The 17,840-nt window shown below is 33.0% G+C and overlaps 1 protein-coding gene and 1 pseudogene across 3 annotated transcripts in view; both read left to right on the top strand.

The window, feature by feature from the left end:
* The window catches only part of LOC118202760 (E3 ubiquitin-protein ligase PHF7-like), a 122,993-nt gene that overhangs the window by 74,708 nt on the left and 30,445 nt on the right, over positions 1 to 17,840 (top strand). The gene's annotated exons all lie outside the window — the stretch shown is intronic.
* Positions 3,194 to 5,211, top strand: LOC146992908 (uncharacterized; annotated as a pseudogene).

Below are 17,840 nucleotides of genomic sequence, written 5' to 3'. Positions count from 1 at the left end.
TTCGAGGCAGTTTTCTCATGCTCTTGAAACTGTGTAAGCATTGTGGCATATATCATGAAATTTAGTGCACATATTTTTTACTTAGATATGCTGCTAAATAAATATAAAATACTTGAATTTATTTTGAAATATTCTTGAATATATTTCTTTTCCCCTCCTTTTAGCTGTAAAATGTCTGCGAAAAAGACATTTTGTAATCCAAATTGGCTAGATTCTGATCTCAAGCTTCAGTGGAGTCCACGATTGCAACTTACTGAAGGAGCTCCTAATATGGCAAGATATTGGAAAAAAAAAATCATGCTTTGTAAAGTGCAAGAAAATCATTTCTATGAGGATGAACTCAGAAAATTTTTTAAAAAAAATCTGTACAGAAAAAAACAGTTCTGAACCACGGCAGTCTCCAGCATCAGTTGCTGAATCATTAAATTTAAACTCATTCCTTGTCAAGGACAATGTTTTAACTGTGCAATTACTGTTAACTATGAAATTTGTTTGTTCACATGTTTCTTATAATGCATTTAATGAAGCTGTTGTTATGTTCTAGAAAATGTTTGATGACAGCAATAAAACTATAACCATGGGGTGTACAAAAATGTCATATTTAGGCGTCATTAGGTTTAGCTGTATGCTTAAAAAAAAAAAAGACTCATTTTTTATCTTAAGAACACCAAATTTGTAATATGTTTCAATGAAGCTTTAAAGTGAATTATCCAGAGCTGTCAAAAGGATCTTTTTGTTAGATTTTGCTGTAATGGAAGCAATGAAGTGAGTACAAGATACCTAACATCAATTTCCAGGGGGGGGGGTGCACTGCTGCTACCAAATGTACTGCAAAGATGTTTTTGACGGAACTTCAGAACTACATAAAAAGAAATTGCTTCAGGTATTCTTGGATGAACCAAATGCCAATTTAAAAATTTAGCAAATAGTAATGACTGTCATATATTAGATATTGGGTCCTGTTGTTTGCATGTCGCTCATGGTGCCTTTAGAGCTGTGCATAGAGCTGACTGAAATCTAAATGCATTATTTAAAGATACACATAGAATATTTCCTCCATGGATATGCATAGAATATTTTTTTATTATGCATAGGATATTTATTTAAAGATAGTCCTGCTCAGTCAGCAGATTATATTGCCATCACTAACTGTACGACTTTCCCACTTCCAAGTTTTGTGAAAATATACCTATTGCTAAGAGAGCTACTGATATTTTTCCTCGTATGAAAAAATATAGATAATTATCTGAACTGTCAACAGGGTTGCCAAGCTACCTGGAAAACTGTAAAACGTCAGGGAATTTAACTATTTTAGTCAAAATCTGGAAAAATCGTAATTTCATAATGGCGATTCCCCAAAAGGCAATTTTCGCACCAATGTTAAAAGCGATCATGTTCTTGGCGAATTATGTATCACATGTGCGCATTCAGGCAGCTGGCATAGTATTTTCACAGTGCCAATCAGATTGTTTTTCAGAAAAGCAAAGAAAGTTTCCAGCATCTCTGTTTGCATTGAATTCAGCGCCTCGCACAAAGAATCGCATGCGCATTTGGAATGGAAGAAAGAGTTGAAGTTCTGCCTCAAGAGAGCTTAAGAGAGCTCGTTTTTCTGTTTTCAGTTAAAAAGTCTGGTAAGTTAAATTTTGCAATCCTTTATATCTTATTAACTTTTTTTAATGTATGTTTACCCTAACACTTTATTGTATTTGCTTGTTAAAATGATAAGAATTCATACAGTGCATTTTTAAAGTTAAAAGAAGTTTATTGCTGCTTTTTGAATCGTATTTTGTGCAGTATTAAATAAATCAAATTGAACTGTTAATACATCGTTGGCGGCAAGTATATATTATGATTATCAAACTTCAAAATTACGGGGGGGAGGGGGGAATCTGATACTTTATAAACTTCATTGAAAAAATTGAATTTGTTTGGTAAATGGCAAAATATTCTCCCCCCCTTTTTGTGTTCTGAATTCGGTTTTCCGTTGTTTCGATTTTTAAATAATTCGCATTTAAAATTTATTTTTGAGAAATAAATGGCAATAAAACTTGTGGCCGAATTCAGAAACAAACGTTAAATATGAAAATGGTTTGTCCCCTCGTTTTTTATACACTTCATGTAGTAAAAATAAGTAACCAGTCCTGCTCTTGCTTGAAATTTCCAATTTTGCTGTGTCCTTCCCCCATGCTCGTACATCTTTTAAACATTTTTCTTTTTTATAAATGCCTTGTTATTTTGCAGTAAATTAAACAAAATAATAAGTTATCTTGGCTAACCATTCAATATAACTATATTTGGCAAAATACCGTTAATTACTGTAATTCACTTTTTAATCTTCAATTAATTAACTTTATTTAAATGTTATTTATGTCATTTAATTTTGCTTCTTCCTTCTAAATGTATTTCTTATTAGTTAATACTTTCAAATTTAAGGCAGTTTTCTATGACATACTTGTGAAACTAATTCTGGCAGTATGATAACACCATTACGAAATTTAGTGCGCATATTTTTAACTTATGTATGTTGCTAAATAAATATAAAATACTTGAATTTATTTTAAAATGTTAAATAGCTTTCTTTCTTTCCTTTAGCTGCAAAATGTCTGAAAAAAAGACATTTTTTAATCCAGATTGGGCAGATTCTACTCAATCCTCAGTGGAGTCCATGGTTCCAACCTATCGAAGGAGCTTCTAACATGACAAGATGCACATTTTGCCAAAAAAAATATCATGCTTAGTAATATGGGAAGTAAGGCAATCACAAGCCACATAAACAGTGTAAAGCATAAAATTATTTCTATGAAGATGAACTCAGAAAACTTAAAAAACTATTTCTCCATAGAGAAAAACAGTTTTGAAACACAGCAGTCTTCGGCACTAGTTGCTGAATCATCAAATTTAAACTCCTTCGTAACTAAGGACAAAGTTTTAGCTGCGGAATAACTGTGGGCTATGAAACTTGTTTCTCATAATGCATTTAATGATGCTGCTGTTCTGTTCCAGAAAATGTTTGATGACAGCAGTAAAGCTAAAGCTATGACCCTAGGACCTACAAAAATGTCATATTTAGTGGCATTTGGTTTAGCTCCATACTTCAAAAAGATGCTGGTTTAGCTCCATACTTCAAGAAGATGCTGATTATCTTAAGACCACTGAATTTGTAATTTGCTTCCATGAAGCATTAAATAGAATTGTCCAGAGAGGTTAAATGGACCTTTTTGTTAGATTTTGGGACAGTGTGAGGAATGAAGTCGGTACAAGATCCCTCGCATCAAGTTTTTTGGGACATGCATCTGCCAGTGACCTTCTGAGAAGTTTCTTTGAGAGAACCTCAGAACTAGATAAAAAAAAATATTGCAAGTATCATTGGATGGACCAAATGTCAATCTTAAATTCCTCAGAGATTTGAAAGAAAATTTAGCAAATAATGATGCCTGCCATATATTAGATATTGTGTCCTGTGGTTTGCATGTTGTTCATGGAGCCTTTAGAGCTGGCCATAAAGCTACTGACTGGAATTTAAGTGCATTATTTAAAAACATGCATAGTAGAGTATTTCAAGACAGTCCTGCTCGGCGAGCAGACTATATTGCCATCACTAACTGTATGACTTTTCCGCTAAAGTTTTATCAAGTAAGATGGTATGAAAACATACTTGTTGCTGAGAGAGATTTTTCTTCATGTGAAAAAATATGTAGAATCATCCGAACTACCAAAAACTGCGTCAGTTGAAAGACTGAGAGAAGCTAAATACATTTCTTCATTAGATCCTAAACTCATTACATCTAATGAATTTTTATGTGAGAAAAGGATGGAGATGTTACTGCATATACTGTATCAACCATTGCCTTAAAAGAGTTTGCATATACTGTATCAACCATTGCCTTAAAGTTATTATTACTTGCGCAATTGCTGCAAATACATTTCCTCATTAGATCCTAAACTCATTACATCTAATGAAATTTTATGTGAGAAAAGGATGGAGAGGTTACTGCATATACTGTATCAACCATTGCCTTAATAGAGTTTGCATATACTGTATCAACCATTGCCTTAAAGTTATTATTACTTGCGCAATTGCTGCAAAGTTAGTTAATAATAATTTATTTCCTAAACAGTATTGATTAATTCATTATATTATCCCCTAAGTTTAATTAAAGTAGAATTATTTTAAAAGTGTGCATCCATACTGGTCAGTTATATTTTGAAAGTTGTTTTGAAGTAATTTGAAAGATGTTTTGAAGTAATTTGAAAACAAAATGTTAATAATGTTTTAACGGGGACTGGAGTTAAATCATCACGAAGAATAATATTTCAATTGTAAAAGGAAAAATTAAAACATGTAATTATTGTCATTGATCGGAAATTAGTTGACTTTTCAAGGGGAACAAACCAACTCCCGTTCAATGAACAATAATTGATAAAAATACGTAAATATGAAAGTGTTTCGTCTTTACTCGAGTTATAAGTTAAAGCCAAACCGGCAATTCTAGTCAGGCCAAATAATTCCGCGAATAGTTGCTACTCAAAGAACTTATTCTCATGAAGCATTTTAGTCGATTCAATTTGGATCAATTCAATTTGGAGCAAAAATCTCTTTTTTTCTGTTCCAGGAGTTCTACATCCATTTCTAAAGTCATTTCAGACAGCTGATCCTTTGTGCCCCTTTCTATATACAACTTTCCATAGTATGCTAAGTCATTTTCTCTCCAAATTTGTCAAAAGAGATATACTGCGAGAGGCAAAAACTCCTGAAAAACTGATAAAAGTATATATTCTGGATCAAAACATTTATTGTAATGTTGCAGATATAGATGTGGGTATTGCTGCTGGTGCGAGTTTAGCTAAAAGTGGAGTATCTGTTCTTAAGGAAAAAGAATTCAGAACTGGGTGCAGAACCTTTTTGGTTAAACTGGTATCGAAAATATTTGAAAAAAACCCATTGAAATATAGCTTTGTTAAATACATTTCTTCATTAGATCCTAAACTCATTACATCTAATGAATTTTTATGTGAGAAAGGATGGAGAGGTTACTGCATATACTGTATGAAAGTGAATGGATAAATTCCACAGTTGCAGATAAAACAAAAGTGCAGTTTAAAGAATTATTATATAGAAGTAAGGGTGTTTGGAAAGAGACTTTTGTTAATTATACTGCAATGCAACTTGATCACTTTTATAAGGACAGGATTAATAACTCAGATTTTAAAGAACTTTGGAGTTTTGTAAAACTAGTTCTAATCTTATCACATGGCAATGCCACAGTAGAAAGTGGTTTTTCAGTTAATAATGATATGTTGGTGGAAAATCTCCAGGAAAATTCTTTAACAGCAATGCAAACTGTTTATGATGCTATAAAAGTAAATGGAGGTGTGATGAATGTTAATGTAACTCCTGATATGTTACGATATGCTAGATCTGCCCGTGGTGCATATCATCAAGCACTTGAAGACAAAAAACTGTGTGATAATAAACATAAAAAATATTATTAAACAAAAGGAAAGCACAGACACCGATTAAAATTTTGGAGTCAAAAAAACAAGAATTGAGCAGAGATGTTTCTTCAGTTGACTTGCAAATTGCAGAGTTAAAACACAAAATCTAATTTGGTGCTTATTATTCATTAGTATTTTTTCTATTAATGTTTTGTTTAAATATTTTAAATGTCTTTTTTTTTAAATTCTAATAAAAATTTACATGTAACATATATTATGTATGCTTATGTTAAAAGTTTTGCATCAGAAAAAAAAAAAAAAAAAAAAAAAAAATGCTTTTTTAACCTTTCAGAATTTAGCAAGTATTGAAATATCGCTGAGGTGATTGTTTGCCATTTATATATTATTTAATAGGATATCAAATGTTGTATGAACTTAAATCCATTTAGTGCGAATACAAGTTATTATTACTTGCGCAGTTGCTGCAAAGTTAGTTAATAATAATTTATTTCCTAAACAGTATTGATTAATTGATTATATTATCCCCTAAGTTTAATTAAAGTAGAATTATTTTAAAGTGTGCATCCATACTGGTAAGTTATATTTTGAAAGATGTTTTGAAGTAATTTGAAAACAAAATGTTAATAATGTTTTAATCGGGACTGGAGTTAAATCATCACGAAGAATAATATTTCAATTGTAAAAGGAAAAATTAAAACATGTAATTATTGTCATTGATCGGAAATTAGTTGTCTTTTCAAGGGGAACAAACCAACTCCAGTTCAATGAACAATAATTGATAAAAATACGTAAATATGAAAGTGTTTCGTCTTTACTCGAGTTATAAGTTAAAGCCAAACCGGCAATTCTAGTCAGGCCAAATAATTCCGCGAATAGTTGCTACTCAAAGAACTTATTCTCATGAAGCATTTTAGTCAATTCAATTTGGAGTAAAAATAAATTACTGTAGAGAAATCCTGTAAAACTCGAGTAACCGTCCCCGACACTATCATCTTTATGTATTTGAGTACTATATTATTTGTAGAAATTAAACATTGGAAATTGTCATTATGAAAACGAATTCAAAGTAAAGTTGAAATAAACATAGAAGATTATAAAAAAGATAAATAATGCAAACCTAGTAAAAACAAATCAAAGGAAACATAAAAATAATATAGAAAATAATATAAATAAGATCAGTGAATGTACATGAAGATATAAAGGCCAGAAAGGTATTAAGTAACTTACATTCTTTCTAGTGGGGGAGTTGGCAAAGTGTTCTCTTCGTGTCTGACTCAGAAGTGTAGGGTGTCCGAAAATTCTTAGCGGCAGTAAGGGCTTTGAATAATATCAGTCGGTAAGACTTGGGTGAAGTAATTTATGGTAGTGGGTGGGACTTTGAATTCTTGAGGGATGTATTTTGTGGAGTTCTTATCTGAGAGAGACCGTCTGTTAAGATTTTTTTGAAAATACTAGTGAATGGAAATTAATTAATTTCTGGCTAATTGTCGTGTCGCAATGATTAAGAATTTAAGAAAGGAAAAAGGCATTTTCGCTGTCCAAGAGCTAATAGATAGTCTAAAGGCAGGAAATAGGCCCATTTTTTTAGTAACAGTGTATGTCTGAAGACAATTAGCTTTTTACAATATATACAATTGAGTAATTACACTATATACAAATCTTTCAACTGACAGTCATCCAACTTATACCGCCTTCTCAGGTTTAGGAATAAATTATCATATCCCTATCAGTTAAATGATTTAGAGTGAGTATTTAACGCCTGCTCTTTTAAGGCAATGGTTGATAAATTGAAAGGGAATTAGATTATTTTTGAGAATTTTGATAAGGATCAAAATTTCGCGTTGTAAATCTATTGTATCTGTGCATATAGTTTTAATTCGTTGTATTTGATTAATTATAGTATTGTTAATTACTTTTTTGGATATGTTGGAGTTCCAATTTATTAATTTGTTAGTATTGAAATTGAAGTTTCTTGTTTTGTCAAAAAGTAAAATTTTTTTGTAGTTAGTGATTTGAAGATCTAGAAAGTCTATGCTATTTTGTGAATTATTAGTTTTATTAAGTTTAAGACAATTCGGATAAATGTCGGAGTTTTCAATTTTACCAAAATTATTAATTGTAATAAGGTCATCAATATATCTGTAGGTGTGTTTGTAGTAATTTAACTCTTGTGGTTGTAGATTTTTTTGGAAGTTAAATTCTTTGACAAATAAAAAGATATTACAGATCGAGGTGCTGCAATGTAAGCCCATTGGCAATCCTCTGACTTGTTTAAAAAGTTGATTTTGAAACTTGATGTAGTTATGAAAAAGTGTGCATTTTAGGTAGGTTTTCCATTTGTCAAGAGTCATGATATTGAGTATATTAGGGAAAAGTTTTGGTAGGTCAAGTAGACTGGTATAGATTTCTTCTAGAGGAAGTGAGGTATATAAGTTTTCAAAATCATAGCAGTTAATGTTTTGGATGTTAATGGTATGAATGGTATGAATGGTATTAATGACAGGAGTGTTATTATGAATGATCCGGCAATAGTTATGATTAGTGTTACAATCATTGAAAATAAATTTACAGATTTTATTAAGTTGAATTGAAAAATAATAGTCTATATTTTTCTTGTAATTATTAGTTCCATTAGCTATAAATCTAAATTTTAATGGTGTTTTATGGAATTTGGGAATCGCATAAAGATTAGTAAATCTGTTGTAGTTTGCATTGAAAGTAATATTGAGTTTCTTATGAAATGTTTTAATCCTGTTTATTATAGATGTTTCTTTAAGGTTGGCTAATTGATAAGTAGTTGCGTTGAGAAGTTCTTTATGAATAATCTCAGTGTAGAATTGTTTTCATATAATGCTAAAGTTATTAGTTGCTTTATCTATTTTTGTAATAGTAAAAAGCTGTTTTAATTTATTAATATCTGATGTAAGTTGCGACCAATTCAGTGTACTTTTAAATTTGAGGTGACTGATTTCTGTGGATATGCGTTGAAGAATTTTAGCTTTCCATTTTAAGAAGGTATCTATGGGTAAATTCAGTTGATAGCTTGCTTTAACTATAAATTCGTTGATGTTGTTTTCGAAAGTCTTGTAACAGTAATTTGTAGTCATGTTTCTGACTGGTCTAAATTTTGTACTATAACTCATTAGTGTTTTTAGTTGATGGTTTTGTATGATATTCAGGTTGCCAGTAATTATGTGCTGGTGATGAGAATGTACGTAATTGCTGTAAATTGGTGTCTTACAATGTCATTCTGCAGTTTCATCTATTTCATGGTGGTTAGTAAGCAAGTTGCTTAAGGTCCTTTGATATTTAAATGCAATCATTGGTATTGTGTCAACTGCGGGGAAGTAATCTTTACAATCTCTGATGATTCTTGAGAAATGAATATTGTCAAACTGTGGATGCAGAGATTTGACTTAAAAATAAATTTTGCGTTGAGTGAGACTATTAGAGAGTCTGAAAAGACTAAAATCAAGAATCATGTCTTTAATGATTTGTATGTCGTCGTAGCTTTCTTGAATGAATTTTTTTAGTTTGATAAGGAATTTATTAGTACAGGAGTGTAACCAGTTGAGAAGTTTCTTGGGAAAGCAGTCTGAGTCAAAGAAACATTTCAATTGTTTTTTCAATGCAAGTGTATTCAAAGTGGATAAAAATCTCGCATTATTTTTTATTTTGCTTCCTCTTTTTCCTCTCTGCGTTTTGATGCTGTAGAGTTTAAATTGGCTGAAAATAGACTTCTTAGAAGTATCTCTATGACTATGTATATAAGTGTTAAGTCCATATGGATAAAGTGAACGTTGTTTTAGTATATAGAGAGATTCCTGAAAAATTCGTGTTTTGTGATTGGGTATTATATCTTACTTACTTCGGTCCGTGATAAGGGATACACGTCAACAATTGTCCAAAATTGAACATGAACTCTATAAGCTTCATCTGGAACTCGCTAAATCCTATCCAAAATTCACTGCCCTTGAACAAAAGTCTTGGTCTAGAACGGAGAATGCAGTTATCCGTCATAAAAACACCCTTGCAGTTAAATTCGAAAAACTTCTTTTACAGTCTTCCAGTTCAAGTAGCTCAAAAAATCTTCCCATTGTAAACATCAAGCCGGTAGTTAATATTTCTAATGTTAGTCTTTCAGAAGAACAAGAGAGAATTCTAAAATATAATTTTAACTTCTCACAAACCTGTAAACCCTCGATTCCAAAGATTTTGGCTCCTATCGAAAAAGCTTTCAAGTTCAGTAAAGTTTCAGATTCACAGAAAGAAATGATTAGGCATCTTATCGCTCATAATGTGAAATTCAATAATAAACCTTTGAAACCAAATCTAACTGCGAGAGAAAGAGCTACAATGCGCGAAATTCATTCTAACCCGGATATTATCATTTCAAAGGCCGACAAAGGTGGCCAGATAGTCGTCATGGATAAGAACACTTACATCGATGGTGTCACTAAACTCTTAAACGAAGGACCATATAATCCGATCCCTAAAGATCCTTCACCTTCGGACTTATCCAAAATAAAAACTGCGATCAAATTTTCGCAAATCATTTCAAGCAACTTAAAACATTCGCTTATCCCATCTGTTGCGAATTGTGCCAGATTATATGCTCTTCCCAAAATTCATAAAGGTGGTATTCCTTTCCGCCCTGTTGTATCAAATTTAGGTACTTCCTCGTATCCATTAGCTAAATATTTAGTTTCTAGATTTTCCACTCTATTAGACAATAACATTTACACCATAAAAAGTTCAATAGAGTTTGTAAAAAATGTTAAAAACATTTCTCCTAGTAATTTACTCATGGTTTCTTTTGATGTAAAATCATTATTCACCAATGTCCCAGTGGAGGGTGCATTAAGATGTCTAGAAACCAGACTTCGCGAATTTCATTTCTCTTGCATCGAAATTGATGAGCTAATTTCTCTCACTCAACTCTGTTTGAAACAAACACATTTTGTTTTCCAAAATAAATATTACAAGCAAACTGAGGGATTAGCCATGGGAAGCCCCCTCAGTCCCATCCTGGCTGATATCTACATGCATTATTATGAATCAAAATTGTTTGAAACTTTAAACTTCCCGGCATGGTTCCGCTACGTAGACGATACTTTTACCCTGTTTGAAGGTAATAAAGATGATTTAAATAAAGTTCTTTCAAGAATGAATTCTATTGATCCTGCTATTCAGTTCACTTTTGAACTTGAGACTTGCAATTCTCTTCCGTTTCTCGATATTCTGGTCACACGTAACACATCCAACTTCAGTACTACAGTTTACCGTAAACCTTCATCGGTTTGCCTTCCACCACACTTTAACTCATGTCATCCGACTAAACAAAAGTTAGCTTCATTTTATTCCTATGTTTTCCGTGCTCTTCAAGTTTGCTCCTCCAAACTAGCCCTTGATGAAGAACTAAATTATTTAAAAGCAATAGCTATTGACAGGGGCTTTTCACCCAACATTATTAATCAAGCAGTTAAAAAATTGTCATCTCAACACACTAAAAGCCACACTCTTATTTTAGGAGATTATAAAAATTCTGTTGTCATTCCCTTCTTTCCATCAATTAGCTATAAAGTTGCACATATTTTGCAGAAATTTAACTTTCGGGTTGTTTATTCTCCCATCAATAAAATTCCAACTTCTATACTCAAGGACCCCATTCCGGATATGAATTCCTGGGGTATTTATAGGATTCCTTGCCAGTGTGGTTTAATTTACATTGGTCAAACTAAGAGAGCCTTAAAATTTCGCGTCAAAGAACATGAGGCATATGTTAGAAAAAAGGAAACACAGAAGTCTTCTGTTGCTCAACATTGTTGGTCCGAAAATCACACTTTCAATTTTTCTGCTGCCAAAATTATTCAAAAAACATCTTCCATTGGAGAACTGGATTTTCTAGAGGCATTTCACATTCATAAAAATCTTTCTGTTCTAGTTAACGATCCTAATTCCAATCCAAATTTGCCTTCGGCTTTTAGAGAAATTATGTTTTAGTTCTGGTTTCGCCAACAGATGGCGCCACTTGCTTATTCTTGTCCAGGCTTTCTTATCTTATCTAATCATTATTTCCTATCTTGTTCATTTTCGGTTTTGCAGCTGAAGATGATGGTTCGCTAAAACCATCGAAACTAGTCCTGTGAAAATTTTGTGAATATAACGCTGATTTTTGTTGTTTGACTTCTGAATTAGTATTATATCTTGTATCTGAAGTTGAATAGAGTTGAAGTCATGGTGTTTAAAGTGTTCTAATTTTGCTGTATTAAGTTGTGATGGTGTATTTATTTTAATGCTACTTTTTTTGTGCGTTGAATTTTTTGATTTGAGCTCTATGGTTATTGATTCAAAAGTTAAGATTGTTTTGAGTCTGTCCTATATATTTAATATGTCAAGTGCCGCATGTAATCGTGTAAATACAGTTAAATGTTTTTCATAGAAATTGTTTTTTGGGTTTACCTGTAGCAGGCATGGCGTTAAATTTTCAAGTTTGTCATCTAGTGGAATGACATTTAGTGATTTCAGTATGAGTTAAACTAGCAAGATATAAAAGTAAGGAGGCTGCTAACCTTCAATACAGTAAAGTTTTTGTATAAGAACTTTAAAACTTAAAAAGGATGGAGATAATATATAAAGTGGGTACATTAGGTAAGAGATAAATAGCGCTAATAGCTGCTATTTAGCATATCAAATGCTGTATGAACTTAAATCCATTTAGTGCGAATACAAGTTATTATTACTTGCGCAATTGCTGCAAAGTTAGTTAATAATAATTTATTTTCTAAACACTATTGGTTAATTGATTATATTATCTCCTAAGTTTAATTAAAGTAGAATTATTTTAAAAGTGTGCATCCATACTGGTCAGTTATATTTTGAAAGATGTTTTGAAGTAATTTGAAAACAAAATGTTAATAATGTTTTAAAAAATGTTAATAATGTTAATAATGTGACTGGAGTTAAATCATCATAAAGAATAATATTTCAATTGTAAAAGGAAAAATTAAAACATGTAATTATTGTCATTGATCGGAAATTAGTTGACTTTTCAAGGGGAACAAACCAACTCCCATTCAATGAACAATAATTGATAAAAATACGTAAATATGAAAGTGTTTCGTCTTTACTCGAGTTATAAGTTAAAGCCAAACCGGCAATTCTAGTCAGGCCAAAAAATTCCGCGAATAGTTGCTACTCAAAGAACTTATTCTCATGAAGCATTTTAGTCGATTCAATTTGGAGTAAAAATCAATTACTGTAGAGAAATCCTGTAAAACTCGAGTAACCGTCCCCGACACTATCATCTTTATGTATTTGAGTACTATATTATTTGTAGAAATTAAACATTGGAAATTGTCATTATGAAAACGAATTCAAAGTAAAGTTGAAATAAACATAGAAGATTATAAAAAAGATAAATAATGCAAACTTAGTAAAAACAAATCAAAGAAAACATAAAAATAATATAGAAAATAATATAAATAAGATCAGTGAATGTACACTCACGTTTGTGAAAATTGCGACACCATGAAGGACTTACGCGAGTGAGCTGAAATTTTCAGGAAATGCAAAGTAGCGCATGATATGGAAATGATTAGAATTGCAAATCCGTAGCGCATGCGTATGCTGAGCAGCGCCCTCTGAACGGCTGATGGAACCGAATAAATAGACGGCTGTAGCGAGGCGTGTATGGTTATCGGTGGTTATCTGCTAGTGGTAAACGTTAACTCAACCTGTACTTATGCCTCCTCCACGAAAGAGAGCGAGATTTGAACAACTTACAGAGTTTGAACGAGGGAGAATCATCGGCCTTCGTGAAGCTGGATTGTCGTATCGTGCAGTAGCCTCTCGTGTGCAGCGTAACAGCAGCACAGTGATGCGCGTTTGGAAGCAGTGGACGGACGAGTGTCGGACAACTCAAAAATCCGGGAGTGGACCCCGAAATGTGACGTCAGCTCGCGATGATAGACACCTGGTCCGCATGGCGCGGACGGACCGTACAGCTTCCTCTAGACAATTGGCAGCACTGTGGTCAATAGCTACAGGTGTTTCATTGTGTGCTTCATCAATTCGTAGACGTCTGCTGCAGTGTGGACTGCGAGCACGGACTCCTTTATACAGGATCCCCCTAACGCACGACCATCGCCGCCTGCGGCTACAATGGGCCAATCAGCATAGAGACTGGCGTGCTGATTGGCAGCATGTCGTGTTTTCTGACGAATCCCGCTTTAATTTGTGGTACCATGATGGCCGCATTCGTGTCAGACGCTATGCCGGTGAACGCCACCTTCCGGAGTGCATTATCGAACGCCACAGTGGACGAACACCCGGAGTTATGGTCTGGGGCGCCATAGCATATCATAGACGATCTCAATTGCTACGAATTGTGGGCAATCTGAACAGCAACCGGTATATCCGTGAAGTTCTACAGTCCGAAGCTGTTCCCTTCCTTCAAAGCTTGCCAGGCGCTGTATTTCAACAGGACAATGCCCGCCCTCATACTGCTCGGATTGTTAAATCCTTCTTTGCAGCGCAGCAGGTACAGCTTCTTCCTTGGCCTGCGTGTTCCCCGGATATGTCGCCAATTGAACATGTGTGGGATGTCATTGGTCGGCGTCTTGCTCGTGATCCTCGTTCTGTTGCGTCTGCAGACGAACTTTGGGTACGCGTACAAACGATATGGAATGCTCTTCCTCAGTCAGACATTCAAACTTTGTTTGACTCCATGCCACGTCGTGTAGCAGCACTTATTGCGGCGCGTGGTGGCCACACAAAATACTGATTCTGATCTCTTGTTCTTGTTTGTTTGCTTTAAACATTTAATCATTTATTTGTACCACTACCACTCAACTGTGTATTAAATTGCATTCAATTATGACGATTCCTTCTTGGTGTTGCAATTTTCACAAACGTGAGTGTACATGAAGATATAAAGGCCAGAAAGGTATTAAGTAACTTACATTCTTTCTAGTGGGGGAGTTGGCAAAGTGTTCTCTTCGTGTCTGACTCAGAAGTGTAGGGTGTCCGAAAATTCTTAGCGACAGTAGGGGCTTTGAATAATATCAGTCGGTAAGACTTGGGTGAAGTAATTTATGGTAGTGGGTGGGACTTTGAATTCTTGAGGGATGTATTTTGTGGAGTTCTTATCTGAGAGAGACCGTCTGTTAAGATTTTTTTGAAAATACTAGTGAATGGAAATTAATTAATTTCTGGCTAATTGTCGTGTCGCAATGATTAAGAATTTAAGAAAGGAAAAAGGCATTTTCGCTGTCCAAGAGCTAATAGACAGTCTAAAGGCAGGAAATAGGCCCATTTTTTTAGTAACAGTATATGTCTGAAGACAATTAGCTTTTTACAATATATACAATTGAGTAATTACACTATATACAAATCTTTCAACTGACAGTCATCCAACTTATACCGCCTTCTCAGGTTTAGGAATAAATTATCATATCCCTATCAGTTAAATGATTTAGAGTGAGTATTTAACGCCTGCTCTTTTAAGGCAATGGTTGATAAATTGAAAGGGAATTAGATTATTTTTGAGAATTTTGATAAGGATCAAAATTTCGCATTGTAAATCTATTGTATCTGTGCATATAGTTTTAATTCGTTGTATTTGATTAATTATAGTATTGTTAATTACTTTTTTGGATATGTTGGAGTTCCAATTTATTAATTTGTTAGTATTGAAATTGAAGTTTCTTGTTTTGTCAAAAAGTAAAATTTTTTTGTAGTTAGTGATTTGAAGATCTAGAAAGTCTATGCTATTTTGTGAATTATTAGTTTTATTAAGTTTAAGACAATTCGGATAAATGTCGGAGCTTTCAATTTTACCAAAATTATTAATTGTAATATGGTCATCAATATATCTGTAGGTGTGTTTGTAGTAATTTAACTCTTGTGGTTGTAGATTTTTTTGGAAGTTAAATTCTTTGACAAATAAAAAGATATTACAGATCGAGGTGCTGGAATGTAAGCCCATTGGCAATCCTCTGACTTGTTTAAAAAGTTGATTTTGAAACTTGATGTAGTTATGAAAAAGTGTGCATTTTAGGTAGGTTTTCCATTTGTCAAGAGTCATGATATTGAGTAATTACTTCAAAACATCTTTCAAAATATAACTTACCAGTATGGATGCACACTTTTAAAATAATTCTACTTTAATTAAACTTAGGAGATAATATAATCAATTAATCAATACTGTTTAGGAAATAAATTATTAATTGAATAGGATAGATATAAATGGCCCCCGCACTGCCATTTTGGGAACAATAACTTCCATTCCAGAATTTTTCTATAATACTTTTTAATATCATTCATGATTTTATTACAATTAATGGTGAAGAAAATCTTAGGTTTAAAAATTCATATATTGCATTAAAAATTCAACGAATTTCATTTCTGATTTTGTTTAAATGGAATGCATTGTAAGCATTTAATTTCTTTCATAAATGAAAGTTATTGATGAAAATGGAAATAACTCCTGTTGTAGTCATAATAGTAATTTTTTGGGTAATATACTTATGCTAATTGCATATGACTTTTATATTCAGTGGTGGCCGAAATTGTGGACACTTTTGGAAATTTTTATGTTTTTGAACTTTGTATGCTTATAGAAAACGTTACGTTTCACAAAATGCAAACTTGTATATATCATTTTAAAGAGAATTTATTACTGAATTCAATACTAAACACGAAATTCAATTATTTGCAATACAAAAAAAGTTAAACGATAATAGTTATCGATATACATTAGATAGTGATGATTGCAGTGAATTATCAGTACTTAGTAGGGTACCCTTTATTTTTGATTACAGCTTCACATCAAAGTTTCATTGAGCTGATAAGAGTTTTAAGCTCTTCTTTTGTTATTACATGATGCCAGGAAACAATTATAGCCTCAATTAGTTCCCTTTTATTTGATGGGTGCCTCATTCGGACAAGAGTTTTCAAAGGGTGCCACAAATTTTCGATAGGATTGAGGTCAGGACTGTTTCCTGGACGTGATAACGATTTAATGCTCTTTGTATGAAACTACTCTTTCGATATTTTGGTCGTGTGGCAAGGAGCAGAATCCCGCTGAAAAATAAATGAAGCATTGTTGCGAAAGAGATCTCTGATGGAAGGTAGAAGTTTTGGTTCTAGAATAGTGGCAATGTATTTTCTGGCATTCAGTGTCCCATCAATGACATGAACGCGACCAATACCATCTGCTGACATGCATGACCAAATCATAGCACTAACTGGGTTCTTCACAGTTGCTTGAATGCAATCAGGATGTAGCTCTTCTCCTATTCTACATCTTACTTATTTTCGCCCATCACTACCAAATAACGATATCTTAGTTTCATCGCTCCATATAACTTGTGACCACTGATCATCTGTCCAATTAATGTGTTCCTTTGCCCACTGTAGTGTTTTTTTCATTGCTGAAAATTAAGATAAGGCTTTTTTCGTGGAATTCTACCTCTCAGTCCAACATCTGTTAATCTTCTCCTGATTGTTCTTGAACTGACAGAAACACCAGCATCATTCAAATCACTTCTGATGGCCGCTGATGACATTTTTCTATCTTGGAGACATAGTCTTTTTATTCTTCTGTCATCAATAGATGTGGTGCACCTTTTTCGAACTTTTCCTTCTTTGTTTTTTATTGAATTTATCTCCTGATACCGTGAACAAAACTTTCGGACTCCAGATGTAGTCACTGAACCACCCACCTGTCTTGCAATTTCAGCATAGGAAAGACCACTTTCTCGTAACACAATAACATTACATCTCTTTCTAGGTGTCCAATCTACTCTTTTATTTGATGTCATTGCTTCTTGACTAAATATTAAAAATTTTTACAAAAATTCCTACTTGTAATTGCAGTGTATAAGAAACAGGTCCTCCTTTTAGAGAACAAAGCAAAATAATGAATTGTTTCAAGTGTAAACATGATCTCAGCTTCTACTGGCAGTTACTAACATTTGATTGGTTCTCAGAACAAGATCAGCGATTGGCCAGGAAAGCTCGACATTACAAACCACTTCATAACTGTGTTTTTTATTTAAAGTACATATAACTTTTTGTATTGCAAATAATTGAATTTTGTGTTTTGTATTGAATTCAGTAATAAATTCTCTTTAAAATGATATATACAAGTTTGCATTTTGCGAAACGTAACTTATTCTATAAGCATACAAAGTTCAAAAACATAAAAATTTCCAAAAGTGTCCACAATTTTGGCCACCACTGTATATATAAACATATGTAATTAGCAAATTTTGTGTTATCAAGTAGCACCATAATTTACCTTTAGCACAACTAACACACACTACACGGATAGACTGGAATATTCTTAAAACACACCTGGAAAAGTCAGGGAATTTCAT

This window comes from Stegodyphus dumicola, chromosome X2, assembly GCF_044657685.1.
Source record: "Stegodyphus dumicola isolate Sdum_Otavi_A_Nest chromosome X2, ASM4465768v1".
NCBI lineage: Eukaryota > Metazoa > Arthropoda > Arachnida > Araneae > Eresidae > Stegodyphus > Stegodyphus dumicola.
Note: the sequence above shows the minus strand (reverse complement) of the source record. Positions and strands in the feature narration are given on the sequence as shown.